Below are 27,257 nucleotides of genomic sequence, written 5' to 3'. Positions count from 1 at the left end.
AGCCTCTGCCTATTCTGCGGACTCAGAGGCCCTGTCATCCAGAACCACTGCTTTATTCTCTGCTATCCTGATGCACTTAGTGCCACTGTCCAGAAGCAGAGCTGCATTCCCTGTTGTTTTGAAATCCCTGATTCTTCTTTCCAAAACCAGCCGCTCAGCCCATGTCAGCAGTTATTATCCCGTGTGTCAGTGACCATTGCACGATACATTCTGGGGAAGTGAGGTCTTGGCAGGCTAAGTTTTTTAAACAGCACATCAAACTGGTCTCTGTGTTGCTGGGTCGTGTTGTTGGGGAAACCTCATCCTTACTCAGCTATCTGATTGGCAGGTCCGGGCCTAGCATTCATTGCGTATCCAAAGGCTGTAATGATGATGCCTGTATCTCAGCTCTGGTCCTGCCTATTCTTCCTTATGCTGATCTTCCTGGGACTGGACAGCCAGGTACGGTAAATAACCCTCCTCTTTCCCTCTAACTCCAAGGTGTCTGTCACATGTTTGAGAGCCTCATGTAGATCATAACTCGTGGGTGGGAAATGGTGATGTGTCTCTCAGCCACCTGGAACACCCGTCACACATCCATGTTACTATTTCAGAATGATAATACTTAGAGCTGGCCAGTACATCCCAGCAGTGAGTTGGTGTTAGGTGTTATTCCTTAACAGTGACCTGCAGCACCTGTACCTTCCAGCATAAGTCTCTGACAATCCAGTGACAACCAGCAGCCACGCTTCTTTGTCCTTCCCGCCAAGTCTGCCCTTAGGGGCTAGCAGTCATCCCTCATGAACCAGGCACTTTACTACACATTTTGTGTCAATCTCCTCTAAGTTCACTAGGACTCCCTTTGTATTGTGACAAGCCCCATCTGTAACTGTAGTTTGATGGCAGCTCTGACTGTACTACGAGTGTTCTTGATTCCAGGTGTGACTTGTGACCTGTAGTACCCTCACTGTCTCCTGGCTCCAGAGTAGCTGCTTCCTGTCAGTAACTTCTTTTATACCACAGTGGTTCCTTGTGACACACAATTTATTTCTTGATAATTCTTTGTGGTGAGGTGCAATTCCCTTATGTCTCCATGTTCCGTGTGTCATTTCTGTTTTACCTGAACATCCTCCCTACTCCAGGTGGAAGGCTTGGGATAATCTCACTCAGTTCCAGATGTGGTTCCAGTCACTCCTCTGGGGCGCTCAATTCCTGATGTTGCACCAATGGTAACTCCACTTCCTTTGGGACTCAGATGCAGCTACACCTCCCTGTTTCCAAGCCGTTCATGCTTTAGGTGTAGGAAAAAGGAGAGAGACTACCTGAGTGGAAGAATGGAAGAGGGAAAGAGGATAGGTAGGGAAAGAGAGACATTAGGTCCTTGGTTTCTTGACATGAATTCTTCTGCAGTTCGTCTCTGTTGAGAGCGTGGTGACGGCCATTGTCGACATGTACCCAAAAGTTCTCCAGAAGAAAGGGCACCGGGAGCTGCTGATCCTGGCCATTGCAGTCATATGCTACCTACTTAGCCTGATGCTAGTCACTGAGGTAAGAAGGGAAGTACATGGTGGGGGAGAGGGATATGGACTTGTTTGGAGCAGTATTATCTGCAGCAAGTTTATATTTCACACTGTTAGTTATTCTCTCTCTCTTTAGCTTAGTTTATTAGCTGGTGCATATCAGAACCAGTAGTTCTTCTTTCTTATATAGTGCCAGTTGAGATGTTGTCATACTGTATAGCTGAGCCTTCCTCTGGGATATGTCTCAGAGATAACCTAGCACAGGGGTCAGCAACCTTTCAGAAGTGGTGTGCCGAGTCTTCATTTATTCACCCTAATTTAAGGTTTCGCGTGCCAGTAATACAATTTAATGTTTTTAGAAGGTCTCTTTCTATAAGTCTATAATATATAACTAAACTATTGTTGTATGTAAAGTAAATAAGGTTTTTAAAATGTTTAAGAAGCTTCATTTAAAATTAAATTAAAATGCAGAGCCCCCCAGACCAGTGGCCAGGACCCGGGCAGTGTGAGTGCCACTGAAAATCAGCTCGATTGCTGCCTTTGGCACACGTGCCATAGGTTGCCTACCCCTGAACAGAGCACCAGGGAAGGGCCACCTGAAAGGAACTTTATATCCAAACTCCAGTTCTGATGGCTCTCAGGTCAAAAGTAGAGGAGCTACACGTGAGATGTGAATGCTGCCAGTCTTTGCCATGGTGGAGGCCTTCCAAGGAAAGGCACAGTTGGCTGGCTGTCATCCATGGAAAACAGGACTGGAGGTATGAAGGCTGTTGATAGCAGGTCCTAGACTAAGTTAGAGCAATGGCTCTCAACTTTTCCAGACTACTGTACCCTTTTCAGAAATCTGATTTGTCTTGTGTACCCCCAAGTTTCACCTCACTTAAAAACTACTTGCTTACAAAATCAGACATAAAAATACACAAGTGTCGCAGCACGCTGTTACTGAAAAATGGCTTACGTTCTTATTTTTACCATATAATTATAAAATAAATCAATTGGAATATAAATATTGTTCTTAAATTTCAGTGTATAGTATATAGAGCACTATAAACAAGTCATTATCTGTATGAAATTTTAGTTTGTACTGACTTCACTAGTGCTTTTTATGTAGCCTGTTGTAAAACTAGGCAAATATCTAGATGAGTTGATGTACCCCCGGGAAAACCTCAGAGTATCCCCAGAGGTACGTGTACCCTTGGTTGAGAACCACTGATTTAGAGGAAAGAAGTCATTGATAGCTGCTCCCCACACTCTGGAGACAGCAGGATCTTGCTATCTGATACAACCCTTAACCTCTCTTAGATGGCATTCCTGCAGTCTTCTGAAAAGTCAGAGGTCCTTGTTGAGATTTTACTTGGGAGAATTCCCGCAGAAGGCAATAGGATTTTTGCCTGAGTAAGGACTGGGTGAAAACTGCATCAGGACTTCAGGATCTATCTAACTTCCCTGGGGCTTTTACACATTGCCCATCACTGCGGGATAATCTAAACACTGCACAAAGCTGGCTCAGTGTTTGGTGGGATTAACAGGAAAGCTTTTCTTCTGTCTCAGTGGCCATTCAAGGAGTTGAATAATTTTCCAATGTATCTACTCCACTTTTTTCTTTTCTTGGAGGTGCTATTTTCTTGTCAAGACAAGTTGTGAGAACACAAGAGAGAGTCAGATTGTACAAATAGCTTTCCTGAGAGTAGAACAAATGCTCAGTCCATTGTCATCGCACAACAGAGAGCCAAAGGCCGTTGCCTCCATAAGGCTTCCAACTATGCTTGGGATCCTTGCAACATGTAGAGATGGGCTTGAACTAGAAACCTGGCATCTAAACATACTGAACTTCAGGGTAGTTCACACCTAGATCTAAACTTTACGGCTTATGCCCAAAGCTCAACATAGCCAAGGACCACATTCAGAAACAGTGCGAGAAACTTGCCAGGGAGAATGATCTATAGCAGCGTTTAAAAAAAACCCCAAATCCCTGTTCTCTGTGGACACTGAAATCATGCTATGAAATGATTGTGAAACATCATCCTGGCCCCATGCCTGACCATCATTTTAGTGCCTGGTGGTACCTAGTATAATTTCCTAGTGTGGACAGGCCTAGAGAGAGATCCCTCCTCCTACGCCCCTTTGCTCTGTGTGCAGTTCCCCTGTCCCTCAGCCTTGTTTTGTATTTGTCCAAATTCCATTTTCTCTTGCACATACCCTTCTGCTGAGCTCTCCACGTCTCCCCTTTCTCTGCTTGACACAGGGTGGAATGTACATCTTCCAGCTGTTTGATTATTATGCTGCCAGCGGTATGTGCCTACAGTTCCTGGCCATTTTTGAAGTCATCTGTGTTGGCTGGGTGTATGGTAAGTGGAACACAAGGACCCAGGCTGCTATGGGAGGGATGGGAATAGCCGTGTCAGCCCCGTGGAAAAGCAGGAATGCCTCGTGCTTCCCATTTAATCTGTTCACCCATGTGATTCCTCAGTCCCCATACACTTAGTGTAGGAATGATTCTTATCTCTGCTTTGAAAGGTATTTTCCCAGGAAGAGAAGTTAATTCAGTCTTCCTGCTCATTCAGGCATAGGTTCTGTCTCCCACGCACTGTGCTGTTCTGCCAGTGGACCTCTAGCCCTTTCTGGCTGACACAGACTATGCTCATTTAGAGCAGAAGAGGATTCTCCACGTAGGAGTGGCACTGGCTGCCGTTTTATGGCTGACCTGTCATGCGATCTCCCTCTGTCTTTCTGTTAATTTAATCCTGACAATTTATTTAACCTGAAATTCCATATACATACACACTGAGAATTAGCATGCATAAAACTCATTTGCATAGTGTCTGGCCACAGTTACAAATGAAATTAAAGGTCTGATCTAGCGCCCAGTGAAATCAATAGCAAAACTCCCAATGACTTGAAGAGGAACAAGGTTGGACCCCAAAAGCTTGTGCCTGTTCTCTCTGTGTGTGCATGTTTCTGTGTGTGAGAGATTTATACAAATGCAAAAACCAGAGCATGGATTCATTGCAGGACCACCCAAAATGCTGCCTTAGGGCATCACTTCACCTTCTATCTGCTCTGATTATCTAAAACAGTCCTCATGGTTTCAATCTCAGCTCTGATGCAGAGAGGACTGTATGTGAGCTCTCTTCTGGAACAGTTAATCCCAGTGTGTACACTGTTGTTTGGAGAATGCTCCCTGCAGCATGTTATTGGGGCATCAGCCTTCAAATCCAGAGCTCTGAAAACTTATCAACTTATTCTACGCTCGGTTTTCAGAGCTGGGAAAAAATTACATTAGTGCTTCCCCTTTGGCAAATGCCATCAGTGGGTTTGACTCAGCCTGGTCTGTTTACAGGACTAAAGCTGTGCACCAGAAATCTCAAATCCTTGTAACAATGCCTTGCTGAGAGGCAGGAGGAAGCTACCTAGTAGCTGGCAATAGGGAAGCTTGGAATGAGTGTTTGTGTTAGCGCCACTGCTGTAATACTTTGCAGTGTAAGCCAGAGAATCGGTGCTGCCAACCCATAGGCAGGGAAAACCCATTAACTGGCATTAGTCACTTTTTTTTTAAACCAACTCCCCCATTTTTTTCTACTGACTCCATTTGAACACTCTTAGAAATGAAGCCAGCAAGTGCAAATTAGAGTAAAGCCATTACAATCACAACATGTATTGTCCTGACCTGACCTATGAGGAAATGTTAAAAAAACAAAACAAAACTGGGCATGTTTAGTCTTAAGAAAAGAAGACGGGGCAGGGGTGGGGGGGGAAGCTGAGAACAGTCTTCAAATATATTAAGGGCTGTTCTAAAGAAGTCGGGGATCAATTGTTCTCCAGGTCCACTGAAGATCGGACAAGACGTAATTGGCTTAATGTAAAATAAGGGAGATTTAGGTTAGATATGAGGAAAAACTTTCTAACTATAAATAGTAGTTAAGCACTGGAACAGGCTTCCAAGGGAGGTTGTGGAATCCCCATCACTGGAGGTTTTTAAGAACAGGTTAGACAAACTCCTGTCAGGGATGGTCTAGGTTCACTTGGTCCTGCCTCTGAGCAGGGGCTGGACTCGATGCCCTCTTGAGGTCCCTTCCCGCCCCACGTATCTATAATTCTATGAATACGCAGCATGCTAACACTCAGCAGGACAGTGGCTCCCAACAGGGCTGGCTTTCTTCTTCGTTCCCAGCTGCTATGTCCCATTACAGACTGCTAAGAGTGCCCTGACTTCATTGCTAGTAATTCTTTTCTACATGAGCAATCGGTGAGTTGTCACCAGGGTGTTATATGATCACAGTTGGGAAGGGATGTGGCCTGTGCAATTGTGAATGGGGAGGCGTGATGCTCAGGAGGCCGTCTGTCTGTAAATGTGGTCCACGCCCTGGCAGTGTTTGAGAAGCCCTGCAATAGGGGGAATGAAATCTCATTGCCCTAGAATGAATGGAATCCTCCCCCCTAGAATTTAAACACAGCCCGGGTTTTCTTCCACAAGATCACCTGGGGAGCTTCACCTTTAGGATGCATCCCTCAAACAGACCTTCTCCTGGTGGAGATAGAGAGTCACACAGGGATTGGGCCCCAGGATCTGTTCCCTTTTTAGTAAGAGGGAGGGAGGAGAGTAGCTCCCTTTATGGGACTCTTTCACTAATTTCTGTAATGTGTGTCCAGCTACGACAGCTCTGGGCTCCTTCCTGCATATAAAGATTGACAAAGAACAAGGGATCCCCCTCACCACCCTCATGGAGCATTACTCCTCTGGCTAACTGCATGGGTTATCCCTTTCTCAGGAGCACTAGCACTGACCATCAGATACTGGACTTAATGATCCACCTGGTCTGAGCAATTAAGTCAGATATGATTCTAAGAGGTGCTGACTGCCTGCAGCTCTCACTAGCATCAAGGAGGGATGGGGGTGCTCAGCACGGCTCAATATTAGACCCCAGGCCTGGAAATGTCTGATCTCTAAGCGGCAACACTCGAGCTATAACTTGAGTGAAACTTTGCAATGAAGATAAGCCCATAATCAGTTCCTGCAGGAATTAAGCTCTTTTGGAGGGTGGGTGTGGAGGAGAAGAGGTTTCTAGCTCCTATGATTGTGGAGAGAACCTTCCAAAGGGAAGCTGAGGCAGTGCTGTCAGACTGAGTTTGGAGAGAGAGAGAAGCCATTGTTTCTCTGTTGTGACTGCAGCCGGGATACCTTACACTGCTCCTTTGGCAAGCAGTGTAGCCAGCCACTGGAGGATTCCACCTGCATAGGAGAACCTCAGGAGGGGATAGTGGCTGTAGTGACTTTATGCCAACCCCTCTCCCCGTAGTCTGTGCAGGAGATAAGGCCGGAGGAAGGGAGCATAGCCCCAGTGACCCCTGGCTGCCATAACACCCCCTTGGGACCATTAGCAGTTAGAGTCTAGTAGAGAATCCACCAGACTTATCTAATTTATGCCAGGAACAGGCCCTGTGTTTACACAGTCTAGGACTGAGGAGCTACAGGGGGCAGTTCTGTGCCCTAGCCCCAGCTGCACCAAGCCCATCGAGAGGCGTGAGAGTTCTTCCCGCCTCCCTGGGGGGCTCTGTTTCAGGAGCTCTGCTGTCATTGTGATTGTAAACTCTCAGGGCAGGGACTCGGTGTCTTCCTGTGTGTTTGTGCAACGCCCAGCAGAATGGGGCCCTGATCGTGATTGGGTGCTACAGCAGTGTAATTAACAGATAAGAATGAATTACACTTTTTTTTGGCCCTCCTCCCATCTTCAGCGTGGATTCCTGGACAGCTAATCTTTGCCATTGCCTCTTCTCTTTCATAACATGATCCCTGACTGGTGCTCTTTCCTTCCCCTCTCATGCCTCCACTCACTCTTCTGCTTTCCTTTCCCTTCTGCAGCTTCAGCCTGCTGAACAGGTACTTGTGCTTTCCCTGCCATCCAATGGGTGGGTTGCTTAGAGGGCTCTGCTGCCTCTTTGCCAGACTGCCATATTTTAGCTTCTCTCTGGTTATGCTTTGCAAACTCATGTCTTCAATGTCTCCTCATCAGTCTCCCTCTATTTTGGGAAAGGTGAAGGCCTCTGGGGATTTTATCCTGGTCTAAATATTGCCACATAAGGTTTGCATTGGAGACTGCCAGTGTCTTTCCATTTGTTCACCTCCAATGAATTCTCTTTGCCCGTGCCTTGTGCTGGTTCCCAGTTCTCCCACCTCATGACACAGCTCACTCTTGCCCATGACTATAGCATTTTCATGGTCAGTAAACTGTCGCTTGGTTTCTTCCCACTCACACATGCACCATGCACCGTCTCTCTGCTTCATTCTTCATCACTTTCCTTAGAGCCCATGTTTTTGTTCCATGGAAGGTTAAGTGTCAACCTGATCTTTTCAAATAGAGAGGCCTCTTACTCTTCGTGATGTTGTTCAGGATGGACAAGAAGCTGCTGGGGAATCTGGAGTCTTCTCCTCAGCTCTGCCTTCTGCTTTGGAATAACAGGGACTGGTTATCTGAGGCAAGCATCCACTTTAGCAGCTTTCCCGTCCACTATGATCTATTCTTGTTCTACATTTGCATGTGACATTTCAGAGCTATGTCTCTGCCTACTGTGCAGATTGCTTATAATTTAATCTGCAGACTCCCAAGTCCCGGTAGCTCACACTTCTACTCCCCCGCTCCCCTCTATCCCATCCTGAACTGAAATGACTTTTTGAGCCACTTTTGAAATGAGCCAACACCATGGCTGATGAATTCCAGTGTAGACAAGTGCAAAGAAATGCATGTTGGGAGGAATAATTTAAAATACACACCTGCACTGATGGCTTCTGAATTTGTTTCATCCTCTCAGAAAAGAGATCCAGGCATCACTATGGTCATGCCAGTGAAGATGTCTGCTCAGTGTGTGGTGCTAGTTGAAGATGTGATTGAGGCTGCATTAAGAAAAGAGAGAATAAAACAGACAACACGGCTGTTCAGTGGATAGTTCAGAGAACAGAGAGTCTGAAGAACTTGGGCCAGATCCTCAACTGGAGCTATGCTAGTGTGCACCAGCTAAGGATTTGGGCCGTGTTTTCCATTCTGGGCTTTCCTATTGCTTAGCTGGGCAGATCTTGGACAAGTTATTTGGCTTCTCTGTGCCTCAGCTTGCTCCTCGGTAGAATAGGGACAATAATATCTACTTTTGTAAAGTGCTTTGAGATCCTCAAATGAAAGGTTCTATAGGACTGCAAATGATGATTATGCTACTCTATGAATGGGTTGTATAGTTGAATTCTGCTTTCGGCTTTGGTGAGTTCATCTCAAATTAGAGAAAGAAGGGCAATCAAACTGAGGCTAGGTCTACACTGGGGGGGGGGGTGAAATCGATTTAAGATACACAAATTCAGCTATGCGAATAGCGTAGCTGAATTCGACGTATCCGAGCCGACTTACCCCGCTGTGAGGACAGCGGCAAATCGACCGCCGCGGCTCCCCCGTCGACGGCGCTTACTCCTACCTGGGCTGGTGGAGTACGCGCGTCGACTGGGGGATCGATTGTCGCGTCCCAACGAGACGCGATAATTCGATCCCCGAGAGATCGATTTCTATCCGCCGATCCGGGCGGGTAGTGAAGACAAGCCCTGAGGATGGTAGTTATTGTATGAGCAATTGCACCTTTTTATCTTTTCTCATAATAAAGAACAAGGGGAGACAGAGAGCAACAAATTTAAAATGGATTGAAGGAAATCTTTTTTCCCTAATGCACCATATAATTAACCTGAGGAACTCACCATTGCGTCTTGAGAAAACCAAAATTTAATAACTTCAAAAATAGATTAGACACATTTGAACTTGAACAGCATCTGCGGTTCTTACAGGCTAGAGAAAACATTATAAGGGCTCTGCATCCTGATGCTTCAGGGCATAAACAGATCACCAGCTGGGTTCAGAAAGAAACTTCCCCTCTGGATATAGGTTTGCAAAATTAGGGGAACTGTCAATGGGGTTTTTATGTCTTCTAAAATATCCAACACTGGTCACTTGCAGAGGAGATATTAGGGTTCATGGACTACTGCTTTGTTCCAGTCTGGCAACTCTTAGGATGCGCAGGATAAAAGCAGACACCTCTGTTCCTTCCAGCGAAGATCGCTCTAGGGAGATCTTTAGGGCATTCCCTCCCGTAATGCATATAATCCTTCTTCAGCCTGATTACTTTGTCATTTGCTTGTGAAAGATAGATCATGCAAACCTCGTGTTCAAGGGCACTCCGAATCCATTCATGTCAGGTCCCACCGTGTTCCACTACATCATCCACTGCTTGCAATGGGTGCGCTGGAACTACAGAAAAAGGTGTTTATCTGGAATACATTTGGAAAAGGAAACATTAATGATACTACTACTAAATATAATTAGTAGAATATGGATTCCTGTGCAGAGATGTCTTCTGTGTTCTCCTTGCTATCGTTTGATATATTTGCTTTTGAAAAAGAGCTCTTTCTCCAGTCATCCACGATTTCCCTTCCACTTGATCCTGTAGAGAAATCCAGGATGAATGTTTTTCTTCACACAATGCACAGCATGTGGAACTCTTTGCCAGAAGATGTTGTGAGGGCTAAGACTATAACAGGGTTCAAAAAAGAACTAGATCAATTCATGGAGGATAGGTCCATCAATGACTATTAGCCAGGATGTGCAGGGATTGTGTCCCTAGCCTCTGTTTGCCAGAAGCTGGGAATGGGTGACGGGATGGATCCAGTTGATGATTACCTGTTCTGTTCGTTCCCTCTGGGTCACATGGCATTGGTCACTGTCAGAAGACAGGATACTGGACTAGATGGACCTTTGGTCTGACCCAGTATGGCTGTTCTTATGTTATGTTCATGATACTCTATTGACTTCAGCAGATTTACACCAGGGATGAATTTGCCCAGGCTGTATTTAACATCACAATGTGTTCCTGTGGAAAGATTGTGCAATGTCACACAGACTATTCCATGGTCCTCTTTGAACCTGGAAAGTGATATCAGTAAAGCTGGTCCAAAAAACGCTTTTCCCCCCGTATGGAAAATTTCAACTTTTCAGGAGAAAAAAGAAACCCACCACACTGAATATTTGTGGCCAAAATCAGAAATTCAGAAATGCTGCCTCCGTGACTCATGGGAGTTTTCTGGTGCCTCATGTCCAAATTCCTCTAGGGGTGGACAGTGGGCTCCCTGGCCAGACTATCTATCCCTTGATATGCCCCAATCTCCTGTCTTTACTGAGCCACTGCAGTGTATCATGGGAATCACATGGATGTGGTGCATCATGGAAGATGTAATACAGCTGGGGAACCAAGCCACAGAGAATGAGGGCATGAGCCATCCACTTCAACTCCCATTAAGCACCATGTCAACATTTGCAAATAGATTTCTTTTTTTTATTTCAGCAAAAAGTTTTCAGATTTTAAACAAAAAAGGTCAAAATTTTCTATGGAAAGTTGACACTTCATGGAAAATTTTGCTTTGTCAAATACCCAATTTGCCTTAAAAACATTTTGAGGGAAAATATTGGACCAGCCCTAGAAACCAGTTAGGACAATTAAGCTGAAAGCCCCAGATGTATCCATCTGGTTACTAGGGCAGAATATTCTTCAGAGAGCCCCATCACCCACAGCCACACAGTTAATCTAACATAATTGTCTCTTGTTGACCTACGGGGCACATTACAAAGCCTGTGTATACCCACAGGTTTATTCTGCGGGGGCAAGGGTTCAGCTAGGTTAGGGAGTTCTTTTAGGCCCAACTTGTTAAGAGTCGGTGCCTAAAGTGAGACACCTAGCCATTGGGGTCATTTCAGAAAAATTCAGGTGGGCAAAATTTGCTTTCCTGATGACCACATCCCAAGGGGGGGTGGGGGTGGGAGAAGGGGAGGGCAAAAAGTGGAAGACCTAATGGAGCATGGGTGAGGGTGAAAACCAAGGTCTAGCAAGGGACGACTGCCCCTCTTGCCCCATAGGTGCAGGGGCGTTATTTGCTATCTCCATATTTAGGCATCTAAATAAGTGGCCTGAATTCCAGAAATTCTGAAAACCTGGAGGACCAAATAAACCCCTGCTGTATGGAATTAGAGCTTCCATTTTAGTAAAGCATAACTAAACCTGGACTTGGCATGAGTAATTTCTGAAGAACAAAATTTCTCACCCCCTTTACCTCTCTCTTTCTCTGTCCTTTCCTCTGGTGGTCAAGGTGCAGACCGTTTCTATGACAACATCGAGGACATGATTGGTTATCGGCCATGGCCGCTGATTAAGATGTGCTGGCAGGTTGTCACCCCTGGTGTTTGCCTGGTAGGTACAAACTATGGTGAGGCAAGTTTGTACAGGGATCCTAGAATCTGAGTGAAGAAGAGAATTTGAGGGTGTACTATTGTTTCATAGAATTGCCGTGGAGGAACAGTAGCTTCTCCGTAGTTGAAGCTGGAATCAATTTCCATTGTAAAGCCTTGTCTTAGGTCTGGAAATTTCATTTAGCCTGAAAATTGGCGTATTTATTCTGCAGGCAAAGGAGAATGTATCTGCAAAGCCTGAAGGGAACTGATCAAATCATTTTTGAATTTCAGCTCATTAAAGAATTACCTTGCTCTGAAATGTTCTCTTCTGTCTACATTTCTATGACTCCCGGTAGTTGAGTATGGGCCTAATCCTGCTCCCATGAACGTCATGACATTTGTTTGCCATTGACCTCAATGGGATCAGGATCAGGCACTATGGCCAAAATCTTCAACAGCTTGGATAGCCACAAATAGCTTTTGGAGCTGCCACCTGAGGGCTCCAATGGGAGTTGAAAACAATCAGGGAGTTTTCAGAGCTGCTGCTTGGTCATGCATGAGTTGCTGAGAGCTCAGTGGTTTGAGTGCTCTATAGGGCTGGGTGCTGGCTGAGAGATCATCTTTCAACGAGTATTTTCAGAGAGGGCCTTGGGTGCCCCAGGGCTGTTCTCAGAGCTCAAAAGTCAGTCCTGTCAGAGGCATGACTAAGCCAGGAGTCACCAGAGAAGGTACCCAAACTGCAGCCCCTGATTGCCTGCTCCAGAGTTTCTGCACCCTGACTACAGAGAGCTTACAAATAAGGACCTTCCTCCTACACATACATTGGAGAGAGAGGGAATTTCCTGGAGGTTTAGAGGATCCATGTTGGAGAGGGCAAGGCGAGGTAAGGATTTGGATAGGGGCTGGAAAGGTGGCTGATAGGAGGTAGAAGAGCACAAAGACTCACATCCCAAAGGTTCAGGAGAGGGGAGGGGTTGGTGAATGGAAAACAGCACAGGGGGGAGGGAAAATTCCAAAAACCAAAAAAAATGTTTCAAAACTCAGTTAAGGCTGGTAAGTAACAGCAGTGTACATACCCATGACATTATTTCCAACTCCCAAACACTTACAAACAAAGATATAACTAGGTAAGGAGACCACAAATCTTCTACTGCTTATACATCCCTTGTCAGGAACCATCTCTCACCACCTGTTTCTGACTCACCATGTACCCATCTGCTATTCTGACTTTTATGTTCTTCATTCCTCAGGTGACTTTCCTATTTTCAGTGATCAAGTACACCCCCCTCAAATACAACAACTGGTACGTGTACCCTCCGTGGGGCTACGCTCTGGGCTGGTTGATGGCTCTCTCTTCCATGATCTGCATTCCACTCTACGTCATTTTCATCCTGCTGAAAACCAGGGGATCACTAAAGAAGGTAAAAGAAGGTCTAGAACTTCTAGGTCCCAGATTCAAATACAGCCCAGGTCATCAGTGACTGAAGACTGTGTGAGTGCTTCCCATTGGCTTGTGTGAAACGAATAGATGATCTCCATCCAGTACAATAGAACCTCAGAGTTATGAACCCTTGGGAATGGAGGTTGTTCGTAACTCTGAACAAAACATTATGGTTGTTCTTTCAAAAGATTAGAATTGAACATTGACTTCATTCCTTGACTTTAGCAAAGCTTTTGATACAGTCTCCCACAGTATTCTTCCCAGCAAGTTAAAGAAGTATGGGCTGGATGAATGGACTATAAGGTGGATAGAAAGCTGGCTAGATCATCGGGCTTAACAGGTAGTGATCAACGGCTCCATGTTTAGTTGGCAGCCGGTTTCAAGCGGAGTGCCCCAAGGGTCGGTCCTGGGGCTGGTTTTGTTCAATATCTTCATTAATGATCTGGAGGATGGCGTGGACTGCACTCTCAGCAAGTTTGCAGATGACACTAAACTGGGAGGAGTAGTAGATATGCTGGAGGGTAGGGATAGGATACAGAGGGACCTAGACAAATTAGAGGATTGGGCCAAAAGAAACCTGATGAGGTTCAACAAGGACAAGTGCAGAGTTCTGCACTAATGACGGAAGAATCCCATTCACTGTTACAGACTAGGGACCGAATGGCTAGGAAGCAGTTTTGCAGAAAAGGACCTAGGGGTTACAGTGGACGAGAAGCTGGATATGAGTCAACAGTGTGCCCTTGTTGCCAAGAAGGCTAATGGCATTTTGGGCTGTATAAGTAGGGGCATTGCCAGCAGATCGAGGGACGTGATCATTCCCCTCTATTCGACATTGGTGAGGCTTCATCTGGAGTACTGTGTCCAGTTTTGGGCCCCACACTACAAGAAGGATGTGGAAAAATTGGAAAGAGTCCAGCGGAGGGCAACAAAAATGATTAGGGGGCTGGAGCACATGACTTATGAGGAGAGGCTGAGGGAACAGGGATTGTTTAGTCTGCAGAAGAGAAGAATGAGGGGGGATTTGATAGCTGCTTTCAACTACTTGAAAGGGGGTTCCAAAGAGGATGGATCTAGACTGTTCTCAGTGGTACCCGATGACAGAGCAAGGAGTAATGGTCTCAAGTTGCAGTGGGGGAGGTTTAGGTTGAATATTAGGAAAAACTTTTTTTACTAGGAGGGTGGTGAAGCATTGGAATGGGTTACCTACGGAGGTGGTGGAATCTCGTTCCTTAGAGGTTTTTAAGGTCAGGCTTGACAAAGCCCTGGCTGGGATGATTTAGTTGGGAACTGGTCCTGCTTTGAGCAGGGGGTTGGAGTAGATGACCTCCTGAGGTCCCTTTCAACCCTGATATTCTATGATTCTATGATTAATACAGCTTTGAAACTTTACTATGCAGAAGAAGAATGCTGCTTTCCCTTTATTTTTTTAGTAGTTTACATTTAGTACAGAACTGCACTGTATTTGGGTTTTGTTTTTTTTGTCTCTGCTGCTGCCTGGTTGCATACTTCCAGTTCCAAATGAGGTGTGTGGTTGACCGGTCAGTTCATAACTCCGATGTCTGTAACGCTGAGGTTCTACTGTACTAGTACGAAACCATCTCAGCAACTGGCCCTAATTGAACCTCTTGTTAAGAGGCTTAGCAGAGAGGCCACAGATGAATAGAGGTGTGGGAAATAAAGTGCCCTCCTGCTTCCAGAGGTAGTCACTGTGGATCACATTTGAGACACATGAGTGGGACAGTGGGGGTGAAGATAGTCCTTATGCTGCCCATGCTGTCCTTGATCTGTGGCACTGTCAGTACAGCAGATTTCACGATCGTGAATGTCATTCAGACAATTCAGTGCGTAACATTTCTTTAAAGGGATAGACCTGGTTCACTGAGGCCTGGCACCGTGTTCGTTGGTTACATCTGTGTGAAGTTGGCATAAGTTAGAATGGGAGTAATTTGCACTAGTGTAAAATGACACGAGATGCAGGGAAATGGAGAATCTGGCCCGAACTGTTTGGAAGTGCTTCAAAAAGAATATAGTAAATCAATGTGGTGACCAAGTAGAAATGTCTCCTATCTACCTCTCCTCTATAGGCATGTGACCATATCTGTCAGTTCTTTCCAATGCATCCCTTTTCCTGTCAGCCCTTTGATTCTCTAGCTGAGAGTTGTAATGTGATGAGAATGGAAGGAGCTGTGTAAGAGAAGGCTCTCTTGCCAATATCATTTGAGACCATGAAAGGATAGGCAAGAGGCCAGTGTAGATGAATGGAGGGATTTGGAAGGAGTGCAAAGAGAAACCAGAATTGTGCATTTGGCTGGAACAAGTCCATGGAGAGTTTTAAAAAGAAAGAGGAACGTTTTGGACTGGATGCTGGAGAAAATGGGGAAGCAGCAGGGTCATTTGAAGCTGAGGCTGAAGTTGATGTGATGAGCCTTTGTGGGACAAAGGTACTTTCATTTGGTAGCTGTCAGTTTATAGGAGCCCAAATCCTGAAGCCCTTACTCAGGCAAAACTCCCAGTGACTTCATTGGAAGATTTGCCTGTATGAGGAGTTATGGGTCCATGGGCGATACACAAAACAGTGGTCAGGATCGCCTCCTATGATAAAACTCACAGGATGGGGCTCAGAGGAGGACATCTCAGTGAGGACCTCCTTGGCTAAGTCCTCCCCGATCATTTGGTCTGGATGGCCTGGCGTTTGTCTGCTGCAGAATGACCTGCAGCGGCCGTTGCTACACTGGGAAGGTTCCCGTGAATTTGCTCAGCTCCCAGGGGACCAATAAGCACCTCGGCCTTCCTGGAGCAGGCCAGATCCGCAGTTCTATGTGCAACCAATATGCATGACTATGATGATGCAAGGGAACCATAATGCTGACTTACCCGGCTAGTGGAGGATTCCCCCAGTGTGGCACAGAGCTGTCATAGCAGCATCTATCTCTACCCCTCCCACTCCCTGGTGCAAAGAGTGTCAATGGAAAAGGGAGTTTTACTGAGGCAACTCTATACTATGTCAATCCCTGGCTTCCAGAAAGGCCCCCTGAGGACACAGGCTTCTGGGCTTAATTTCCACTGGAGATCACCTGCCCCCAGGATCAGGGGGACTGAAGGTGGCATAGAGCACCCTCCTGAGTTGTGCCAAGTGCAAGTCCTGGATCAGACACTGGCTCTTTACCTCTGATCTCCCCCTTACTCCTTACCAGTGTCTCCCCTGGCCAGGGCTGCCCCAGATAACTCTTCACAAGGTGTAGTACCTAACCCTGCCCTGGCCTAGGCAATCTCTCCAGGGTCAGTATGGGCAGGATATATAACTTGCTCCAAGTCTATACAAAGCTGCCTTTTCCCTGCCCAATCCCGTCTTCTTCCATCACAGGGAACCTGAACCTGTGGAGGTTCTAAGATGTCTGTGTGTGTGTGTGTGGGGGGGGGGGAAATGGGGCCATGGAGGTGGCCACCCCCTATTCCAAGGTCCACACACACTGTTACTTCCTTGTGTAGACCTGGGGAAGCAAAATCTCTCATAGAATCATAGACTTTAAGGTCAGAAGGGACCATTATGATCATCTAGTCTGACCTCCTGCACAACGCAGGCTACAGAATCTCACCCACCCACTCCTGTATCAAACCTGTGTCTGAGCCATTGAAGTCCTCAAATCATGGTTTAAAGACTTCAAGGTGCAGAGCATCTTCCAGCAAGTGACCCGTACCCCACGCTGCAGAGGAAGGCGAAAAACCCCCAGGGCCTCTGCCAATCTGCCCTGGAGGAAAATTCCTTCCTGACCCCAAATATGGTGATCAGCTAAACCCTGAGCATGTGGGCAAGACTCACCAGCCAGACACCCAGGAAAGAATTCTCTGTAGTAACTCAGATCCCACCCCATCTAACATCCCATCACAAGCCATTGGGCATATTTACCGCTAATAGTCCAAGACCAATCTCATTATACCATCCCCTCCATAAGCTTATCAAGCTCAGTCATGAAGCCAGATATGTCTTTTTGCCCCCCCGCGGAAGGCTGTTCCAGAACTTCACTCCTCTGGTGGTTAGAAACCTTCGTCTAATTTCAAGTCTAAACTTCCTGATGGCCAGTTTATATCTATTTGTTCTTGTGTCTACATTGGTACTGAGCTTAAATAATTCCTCTCCCTCCCTGGTATTTATTCCTCTGATATATTTGTAGAGAGCAATCATATCTCCCCTCAGCCTTCGCTAAACAAGCCAAGCTCTTTGAGTCTCCTTTCATAAGATAGGCTACTAGGAGGATCCGAGGAATGGAAAACCTTTCTCTGTACCTGTTCCAGTTTGAATTCATCCTTCTTAAACATGGGAGACCAGAACTGCACACAGTATTCTAGATGAGGTCTCACCAGTGCCTTGTATAACGGTACTAACACCTCCTTATTTCTACTGGAAATACCTCGCCTGATGCATCCCAAGACCACATTAGCTTTTTTCACGGCCATATCACATTGGCGGCTCATAGTCATCCTGTGATCAACCAATACTCCAAGGTCCTTCTCCTCCTCTGTTACTTCCAACTGATGCCTCCCCAGCTTATAACAAAAATTCTGGTTGTTAATCCCTAAATGCATGACCTTGCACTTTTCACTATTAAAATCCATCCTATTACTATTACTCCAGTTTACGAGGTCATCCAGATCTTCCTGTAGGATATCCCGGTCCTTCTCTGTATTGGCAATACCTCCCAGCTTTGTGTCATCCGCAAACTTTATTAGCACATTCCCACTTTTTGTGCCAAGGTCAGTAATAAAAAGATTGGTCCCAAAACCGATCCCTGAGGAACTCCACTAGTAACCTCCCTCCAGCCTGACAGTTCACCTTTCAGTACGACTCGTTGTCATCTCCCCTTTAACCAGTTCCTTATCCACCTTTCAATTTTCATATTGATCCCCATCTTTTCCAATTTAGCTAATAATTCCCCATGTGGAACCGTATCAGATGCCTTACTGAAATCCAGGTAAATTAGATCCACTGTGTTTCCTTTGTTTAAAAAATCTGTTACTTTCTCAAAGAAGGAGATCAGGTTGGTTTGCACGATCTACCTTTTGTAAAACCATGTTGTAATTTGTCCCAATTACCGTTGACCTCAATGTCCTTAACTACTTTCTCCTTCACATTTTTTTCCAAGAGCTTGCATACTACAGATGTCAAACTAACAGGCCTGTAGTTGCCCGGATCACTTTTTTTCCCCTTTCTTAAAGATAGGAACTATGTTAGCAATTCTCTAATCATATGCTACAACCCCTGAGTTTACAGATTTATTAAAAATTCTTGCTAATGGGCTTGCAATTTCATGTGCCAGTTCCTTTAATATTCTTGGATGAAGATTATCTGGGCCCCCTGATTTAGTCCCATTAAGCTGTTCGAGTTTGGCTTCTACCTCGGATGTGGTAATATTTACCTCCATATCCTCGTTCCCATTTGTCATCCTACCATTATCCCTAAGCTCCTCATTAGCCTCATTACAGACTGAGGCAAAGTATTTGTTTAGATATTGGGCCATGCCTAGATTATCCTTAACCTCCACTCCATCCTCAGTATTTAGCGGTCCCACTTCTTCTTTCTTGGTTTTCTTCTTATTTATATGGCTATAGAACCTTTTACTATTGGTTTTAATTCCCTTTTTAAGGTCCAACTCTACATGGCTTTTGGCCTTTCTCACTTGATCCCTACATGTTCTGACCTCAGTAAGGTAGCCTTCCTTGCTGATCACTCCCATCTTCCACTCCTTGTAGGCTTTCTGCTTTTCCTTAATCACCTCTCTGAGATGCTTGCTCATCCAGCGTGGTCTACAACTCCTGCCTATGAATTTTTTCCTCTTTCTTGGGATGCAGGCTTCTGATAGTTTCTGCAACTTTGACTTGAAGTAATTCCAGGCCTCCTCTGCCTTTAGATCCCCAAGTTCTTCAGTCCAATCCACTTCCCTAACTAATTTCCTTAATTTTTTAAAGTTAGCCCTTTTGAAATCAAAAACCCTAGTCACAGATCTATTTTTGTTTATCCTTCCATTTAGTTTAAACTGAACTAGCTCATGATCGCTCGAACCAAGGTTGTCCCCTACAACCATTTCTTCTATGAGGTCCTCACTACTCACCAAAACCAAATTTAAAATGGCATCCCCTCTTGTTGGTTCAGCAACTACTTGGTGAAGGAATCCATCAACTATCGTATCTAGGAAAATATGAGCCCTATTATTATTACTAGCACTTGTCCTCCAGTCTATATCTGGGAAGTTAAAGTCTGCCATGATCACACAATTCCTATTAGTATTTACTTCATTAAAAACATTAAAGAGGTCTCTATCCATATCTAAATCAGATCCCGGTGGTCTATAGCACACCCCAAGCACTCTCTCAGGGGAGGCTCTAGTAGCTTTCTTCCCCAATGTGATTTTTGCCCAGACAGGCTCTGTCTTATCCATTCCATCCCTTCTTATTTCTTTACAGTCTACCTCATCATTGATATAAGGCTACTCCACCACCTTTGCCTTTATTTCTGTCTTTCCTAAACAGCACATACCCTTCAATACCTGTACTCCAGCCATGACAACTATTCCACCATGTTTCTGTTATCTGTATAATATCTGCTTTCACTTCCTGCACCAGTAACTCTAGTTCCTCCATTTTGTTACCTAGGCTCCTCGCATTGGTGTACAAACATCTTAATTCTTGATGTTTGGCTTCGCTCACATTCTTTACCTGATTAGGCCCAGACATTCTACCACCAGTATCACCTATTAGAATGGTATCTACAGTACCCTTCCTCCGTATGTCCATTCTCCTACCCACGGCTGTATCCTTTCTTTCTTTGTTTTCTTCCCTCTCAATGTTAAAATCCGGCGTGGAGATTACCTGGACATCTCCCCCCAATTCCTAGTTTAAAGCTCTCTTAATCAGTTGTGCCAGCCTCCATCCTAGAAGTCTATTTCCCTCCCTACTCAGGTGAAGTCCATCCCGAGAGAACAATCCTCTGTCCATGAATGCCTCCCAGTGGCCATACATCCCAAAGCCCTCCTTATAGCACCACTGCCTGAGCCATCTGTTGATCATCATAATCTTGTCACACCTTTGTTGCCCTTCTCTAGGAAGAGGCAGAATCCCACTGAAGATCACCTGAGCCTCGATTTTCTTAAGCGTCTTCCCCAGCCTGGCATAGTCTCCCTTGATACGTTCCAGTGAGAATCTAGCTGTACCATTTGTTCCCACATGAAGGACAATCAGCGGATTCTTTCCCGCTCCCATTAGGATTCTCTTCAGCCTCAAGTCCACATCCCGTATTTTAGCACCCGGCAGACAGCACACCCTTCTGTTCTCTGGATCAGCTCTGGTTACAGGCCTGTCTATTCTTCTCAGTAAGGAGTCTCCAATCACGTAGATCTGCCTTTTCCTGGTGACGGTGCAATTCTCCGGTCTATCCCCTGTCCCCTCTGGCTGCAAGTCCTCTCGATTCCTATTCACCCTTGCAATCCTCCGCAACCCATCGCGTATCCTCCTGGGGCTCATGTTTGGTGTTGTTATCTCCATTGACTCTTCCTTTCTTCTTATAGGACTAGCTGCTCTTCTCTTCTTCCTTGACCTCTCACCTTCAGCAACCACCTGCTGTGCCCCTTCTTCAATTTCCAACTCCGCAAACCTGTTCCTGAGCTCTATTTCTCCTTCATTAGCCTGTCTTTTCCTCTGCCTGGTTCTCTTAGTCACATGCTTCCACTGTCCACTTTCCTGACCCAGCAGTCTCCCCTCAGAGTTCTTTGGTCCTGTTTCATATCTGCAAGTCTGACCTTTTCCATTCAGACTCCTCAGGTCTTTGCTCTATCATCCGCTCGAACCCCTTTCTAAACTCAACCAGAGTTTCCACCTGCATCTCCAGTCCTCAGATCTTTTCTCCCATCAGCTCTATCAGGCGGCACTTCGTGCAGATGAAACTCTTATCAGGTACCCCCTCCAGGATCATGTACATGCCTCAGCTTCCACATCCAGTCATCTTCATTGTGTCTTCCATTGCTTGGGTCACTACCACTGCTGCCTCTGAATCTGTCATAGGCTTCCCACCTAAATCCTGTAAATCTAGGAAACACAAACCAAACCACCACCACCCACAGCAAAACAAACCCCCAACAAGCACCAAAACACTGCTAGAACACTGCACACTCCCTTCGCTAGCCTGTCTGATCCTCTGCCTGCCTCTCTTAGTCTTCCCCCAAACTCCCCCTGCAAACTCCCACTCAAACTCCCCTGTTTACAGCTCTGTTTGCTGGCTCCTGTGCCACTGCAGCTCTCCCCCTGTTTGTCCCAGTTTGAATGACAGCTCAGGCTGATGGAAATGTAAATGAATTGGGGAGGATGGAATGTAACTCTGGGGAGCTGGGGGGACTTATTCAAATCTCGCTACATGAGATGAGTGGAGAGGAAACCCTGCAGTACTATTGCATCAGGGGAAAAAACTGGGCTCACAATGTCCTTTCCAGCTCTGTCACCTCAGGGATGGTGAATCTGTGCCCATGAGGCTCTTATTTCCTGGCTAGGAACTCTAACTTAATTAGAAGTGACAGGCTGTGTGGCAGTGCTGATTAGTGCCCACCTCAGGTGCCTAATGAGTTACAAGGCAAAGCCCCATTCAGAGGAGATGGGGAGAAGAAGCCTTGAGCAAATGGGGAAGGGAGGAAGGCAGAGAAGACAGTCAAGGAATGCAGCCTCCTGGATTGGAAACAGCACTGGGAGTCAGGAGACCTGCCTTGTAGTATTGACTACATCTGTGTTCTTAGGCAAGTGACTTGGCTTTACTGGCCCTCTCTGCACAGGGGAAAGGGTCTTTTATCAGCTGGACCAGCTTTATGCAGTTGGAAAGGCCCTTAACACCTGGGCCTAGTCTACACACTGATTTTGTAGCAGTATTGCTATTTCGGTTAGGGTTGTTGTTTTTAACTGGAATGCTTATACTGGTACAACCCTTAATGTGGATGCAGTTATATTGGTATAAAGGTGCCTTTTGTGGGTATACCTTAATCCCCTTCCCACACTGGAATAAGCTAGACTGGTATAAGCACTTTTATACTAGTGGGACTGTTCTTAGCTTTTAGCTGTGGAATCTCCTGAGCCTAGAGGTGCATGAGGCAACCCATTTTCCCCACTGCTGTCTGTCCAGAGCAAGCTGTTTGACTCAATAATATGTAGTCTCCATGATGGCAACATCATTTTCAGTCATCCTGCAATGAGTCATTCATTGTCCTCCATGTCTTCTTTTCCCCCCAGGAAGAATCCAATTTAAGACATACCTTGTGCTTCTGCTATGGGTAACCTGATGGTATGGCCAAACCACCGTAGCAGTCTCTGTCTGATCACAAAGGTCCTGGTGGATTCTCCATCACTCATGATTTTTAATTCAAGATTGGATGTTTTTCTAAAATATAAGTTCTATGGCCTGTGTTATACAGGAAGTCAGACTAGATGATCACAATGGTCCCTTCTGCCCTTGGCATCTATGAATCACTGAGTCCTCAGTCTGCTGACCCATGTGATGCAACTTTCTCAATGAATCTTCTCAAGGTGAAAATCTTTTCCGAACATGACCTACCAGATTGAAATCCAGCCTGTTCTTCCCTGAGTACTTTATCAATAGCAGTTTTCATCCCATTCAAAATGATAATACAAAACACTTTCCCAGGTACAGCTAGGAGTATCACCCTTCTCTACTTATCACAAATAAGCTGTTCTACCTTTTCAGGGATTTTGCAGATAACACCTCTTCTCCAATCTTTGGATGGGTGTCCCTTCTCCAGACCACTCTTCAACTGCCTGCACATGTAATTGACCATCTCTTCCTCCCCAGCGTTTAACATTTCAGCATTTGTTTTATCCTAGCCTGGTGCTTTAACACTCTTCAGCTGGTTTATAGCCTTAGTTCCTTCCTCCGAGGCGATTACTTGTAGTGATATAGATAAGACCGCTATGTCTTCACATTTCTCAGTATGTGTTAATGGTTCTGGCTGGTTTAGCACAGCCTGGAAATGTACCATCCAACGGGCACTCTGTCCATCCTTTGTGGTTGAAATCATACAGTCTTGAGCTTTTCTACACAATTCTACAAAGATTAGAGCATTGTGATGTCAATTGTTTAGATACTAGAGAAAACTTGGTAGAATCCTCTCTCCTATGTGCCTCCGCAGTGTCTCTTGCTTTATTTTTCATCCATTCTCTATGATCTCTTCTGGCTAATCTTTTAACTTCCTTGTCTCTGTCCGCATATTCTTGTTGCAGAATAGTTCTTTTACTGCTGTCTCATTCTTGTTGCTTTCTCTTCTTTAATTCTTTCCTCTATTCAACTAGCTTCCATGTATTTGGTTGGAGCCATTCTTCTTTTTTAGATAGTCTCATCCCACATGGTAGTCCTGGATGCATCCTGACTTACCTACTAAAGGCAACATGATCAAGCTGTTTCTGTGCGAAGCCATCATTTCATCTCCACGGCAGTTTGTCTTTCTCTGTGTGAAATGCATAGATTGCATAGGACACAGAATTATAAAAACATTTCCCATGGTCAGTCTGTTCTAATATGCCATTTCTGCCCATAATGTGCTCAGATCCAGTATTATCATCGCCAACCTGTGTATTTAGATCTCCCATAGAGATAACAATATCATATTTATTGATCTTGCCAAGGACGCTCTGCAACCTTTCATAGAAACAATCTTTGCCTTGTTCATCGCAATCATTAGGTGCATAACACTGAACAAGTTTGACTTTTGCTTGGTTTGTCATAAAGCGAGCAGTCAGTATTCTTGAATGTGCAGGTACCCATTCCTTCAGTGCTGTAATAGCTTCCTTGCTAAACTTAACCTTCCCAATGTTTATCATCTTCTCTTCAACCATGCCTTCCAATGATAATTAGATGGGTCCAGTCCACCTCATCTCAGTCAGTCCAAGTATACTTAGGACAAAGATTTTAATTTCTCTGATAACTTGTGTCAGTCTACCTGTGCTCTTGTCACAATCCAGTGGCCCCGTCCCTGAAGGGGTCCCCTGCGGAGGCAGATCAGCATTGTATGTTGCTAATGCTGTTGCAAGCATTGCAAGGCATTTTGGGAAGGGTTAAAGAGTTAAAGGTGTGAGTGTGGAGTGGAAGATTCCTTTGCAGGTTGCGAGAGAACGAAGGGGGAGGAAGGGAGAAGAGAACGGGTTAACTCAATGCCTCAGCTCAGCCCAAAGATAAGACGCTGGCTCCAGTCCAAGGTCACGGCGCTCAAACAGACTCTATGCAGCCAAAAAACCTGTAGCCACATCTGCTTCTTACCAAACTCCAGCCAACCGTGGGAAAGGGGGTCAGCTGGGCAGGGGATCTAACATTCCAACTCCCAATTCTTGACTTACTTTTAGCTGTGAAGATACCCCATTTCCTTGTGGATTTGATTCTCCAGCATCAGAATGTCAGCTGGATTTGCTGGTTGATCAGTACCATCTTGTTTTACATCCAGCACATCATGGTTCTCCAGTTGTTTGTATTTGCAAATCTGTGACAGATTCATCTGGTCTCCGGGCTGTTTCTGTAACAGAGAGCATTTTTGTAAGACCCGTGGACTGCCTTTAATTTGGCTCCTACCCTTTGACCTTTCTGTCTTGGGTGACCCTACCACGAGTTCTACACCTGCCAACATAGCTCTCAGGGTACCTGGAGCACACAAGCATACGCACCACATCAAGGTGCAGTCCCTGGGGAAACTATAGCTGTCCTCACACTGGAGGGGTGGTTATTGCATTAACGAGACCGATATAATTAAAGTGGTAAAACTTGTGTGTAGACAAGACTTCAGCTACCTAGTCTACAACACAACCAGCTTACACAGCTGAAAGATGTTAAACTGTCTGATATTAAAGGTAGATGGGGGCCTTTGTGACTTAACTTTCCCAGCTGTAACATGGGAATGATACTTATCCACCTTTAATAAGCATTTGGAGATCTACAGCCAAAAAGTTCCTGTAGGTGCCAAATATTTTATTATGATGCGTTAGTGCTAATTTATAGTGTGCTCAAGTGACTGATTTAGTCAAGTTACAGATAAGAGATATTTTTTGTTTACCTCTCACTTTATATTATGTCAGATATAACTTCCATGGACTTTTTACCTGCCTCTTTATAAAGAAGCTTCCAAGGACATGGATTAGAAATGCAGGAAGGGGTCTGTCCACCTCCTCCCCCCCCTCCCCCAAAAAAGAAAAATCCTCAATGAATAATTGTTCTGATTTTGAAACGGAGTCTCCCTGACTGTGCTTGTGTTCCTCTTTCTTTCACTGCCTATGAATATTTTAAGCAATTCATGTACTGGCAGCAAAGCTCCAAGGACCAGCATACTGTATTTCAAGTGACTATTGCAGTATATTCATGGAAAGCACATTTCTAATTGGTAATTGTGACATTCACACCAGCAAGCTAACTCCCAGAGTTCCACTGGGCCAATCAGGAAACACAAACATTGTTACCTTATGTGTCCAGCTAAAAACAGCTCAAATTCCAAACAAGCTACAGGCCAGAAATTACTGGATGAATATTTTTGAATAAATTAGAAAAAACAACAATCTGTTGGCAGGCAATTCACAAACAGAGAGAGAGACTGTCAAAATTAGTTATAGAAATGAGTTAATTGCTCAGCCCTGTTTGTGATGCGGTCTGTAAGCGTGCGATCAGATGAGTGGTGTGTGCTGAGCCAGACAGTCTGAGTAGAAAGACACATGTAGCTATGCCAATGTCTGTTAGAGAAATGTTTTGATGCTCAATGAATCTGAAAACCACTGAGAAACACTTCTTTGTGGTAGTCCCAGGGAGTACAGGGTCTCAGGAGGGTATAGGGTGTGAGACGAATGCTATAAACATGGAGGGGGGGGAGATCTATAGCTAAAAGCATCTCTCTCTATGGCACTGCTCTGTGGGTAGGTGTGTGCAGTGGGATAATATTACCTAGTGTTTTCCATCCAATGATCGCAAAGCATGGCACAGCCTCTAATGAAAGCGTCCCAGGACCCCTGGAAGGAGGGCAGTGTTAGTAACCCTGTTTACAGTTGATAACACGGGTACAAAGAGCTGAAGATGCTGATTTTTCTATTGACGTGAACTGGATCTGGGACTGAGCAGCAATTCTTTATTATCAGCCCTTCGAATCGGATGAGTTCAGAGGAGCCACAACTCCCATTGAAGTCAGCGGAAGTTGTGACTACTCAGCACCACAGAAAAATGAAGTCGCAAGGGGCTTGTCTGAGGCCACTGGAGATGTGAGGCAGAACCAGGAATAGAACCCTGGTGTACTGATTCCCACTCCTGTGCCTTAAACAGAAAACCGTCCCTCCTCCCATAAATACATCTCTAGTGCGCCTTGCGATACATGTGTCCCAAAATGTAAACAAATAGCAACATTGTAAGCTTGGGGGTTGAATAATCATGGATGAGAACTGGCTAAAGATCAGAAAAGTAAAGTTGTGTATGTGTGTGTGTGTGTTTGAGAGAGAGAGAGAGAGAGAGAGAGAGAGAGAGAAGACGGCAGAAAGGAATGGAAAGTGGAGCGTTAGCTCTCTGAAATGCCTTTGCCCACAGCAATTACTGTGGATTGTTATTGGGTGTCAGTTTAATTAACAGAGATTCCCTCTGTCTGCCTGTCTCTCTGCAGAGGCTAATGCAACTCACTTCCCCAGCGGAGGACTTGCCTCAGCCAAAGAAGCACCAGGCTAGCGTGTCTGAACCATTGGAGAGCCCCAAAGCAGAATACAGGATCTCATCCCCATCAGCCAAGGAAGTGCTCATAACCACAGAGAAGGAAACTCACTTGTAAAGCATATGGGAAAGGATTTCGCCTTTGCATTCTGGTCATAGGCGTGCACAGCACATTTCATTAGGGTGTGCACCCAGGGAGCCTCGCCCAAGCCCCACCCCGATCCACTCCCTCCCACTTCCTGCCCCCGACTGCCCCCCTCAGAACTCCCAACCCCCCCTGCTCCTTGCCCCCTGACTGCACCCCCCTTGGGATCCTGCCCCTAACTGCCCCCCAGGACTCCACCCCCTATCTAAGCTTCCATGCT

The 27,257-nt window shown here is 45.4% G+C and overlaps 1 pseudogene; it reads left to right on the top strand.

Annotated features, from left to right (window-relative positions):
• Positions 1 to 27,010, top strand: part of LOC135872982 (sodium- and chloride-dependent betaine transporter-like) — a 44,451-nt pseudogene extending 17,441 nt beyond the window's left edge.
• The last annotated feature ends 247 nt before the right edge of the window (positions 27,011 to 27,257 follow it).

Source organism: Emys orbicularis, chromosome 1 (assembly GCF_028017835.1).
Source record: "Emys orbicularis isolate rEmyOrb1 chromosome 1, rEmyOrb1.hap1, whole genome shotgun sequence".
Classification (NCBI taxonomy): Eukaryota; Metazoa; Chordata; order Testudines; family Emydidae; genus Emys; species Emys orbicularis.
This window is presented reverse-complemented; position numbering and strand designations above follow the sequence as displayed.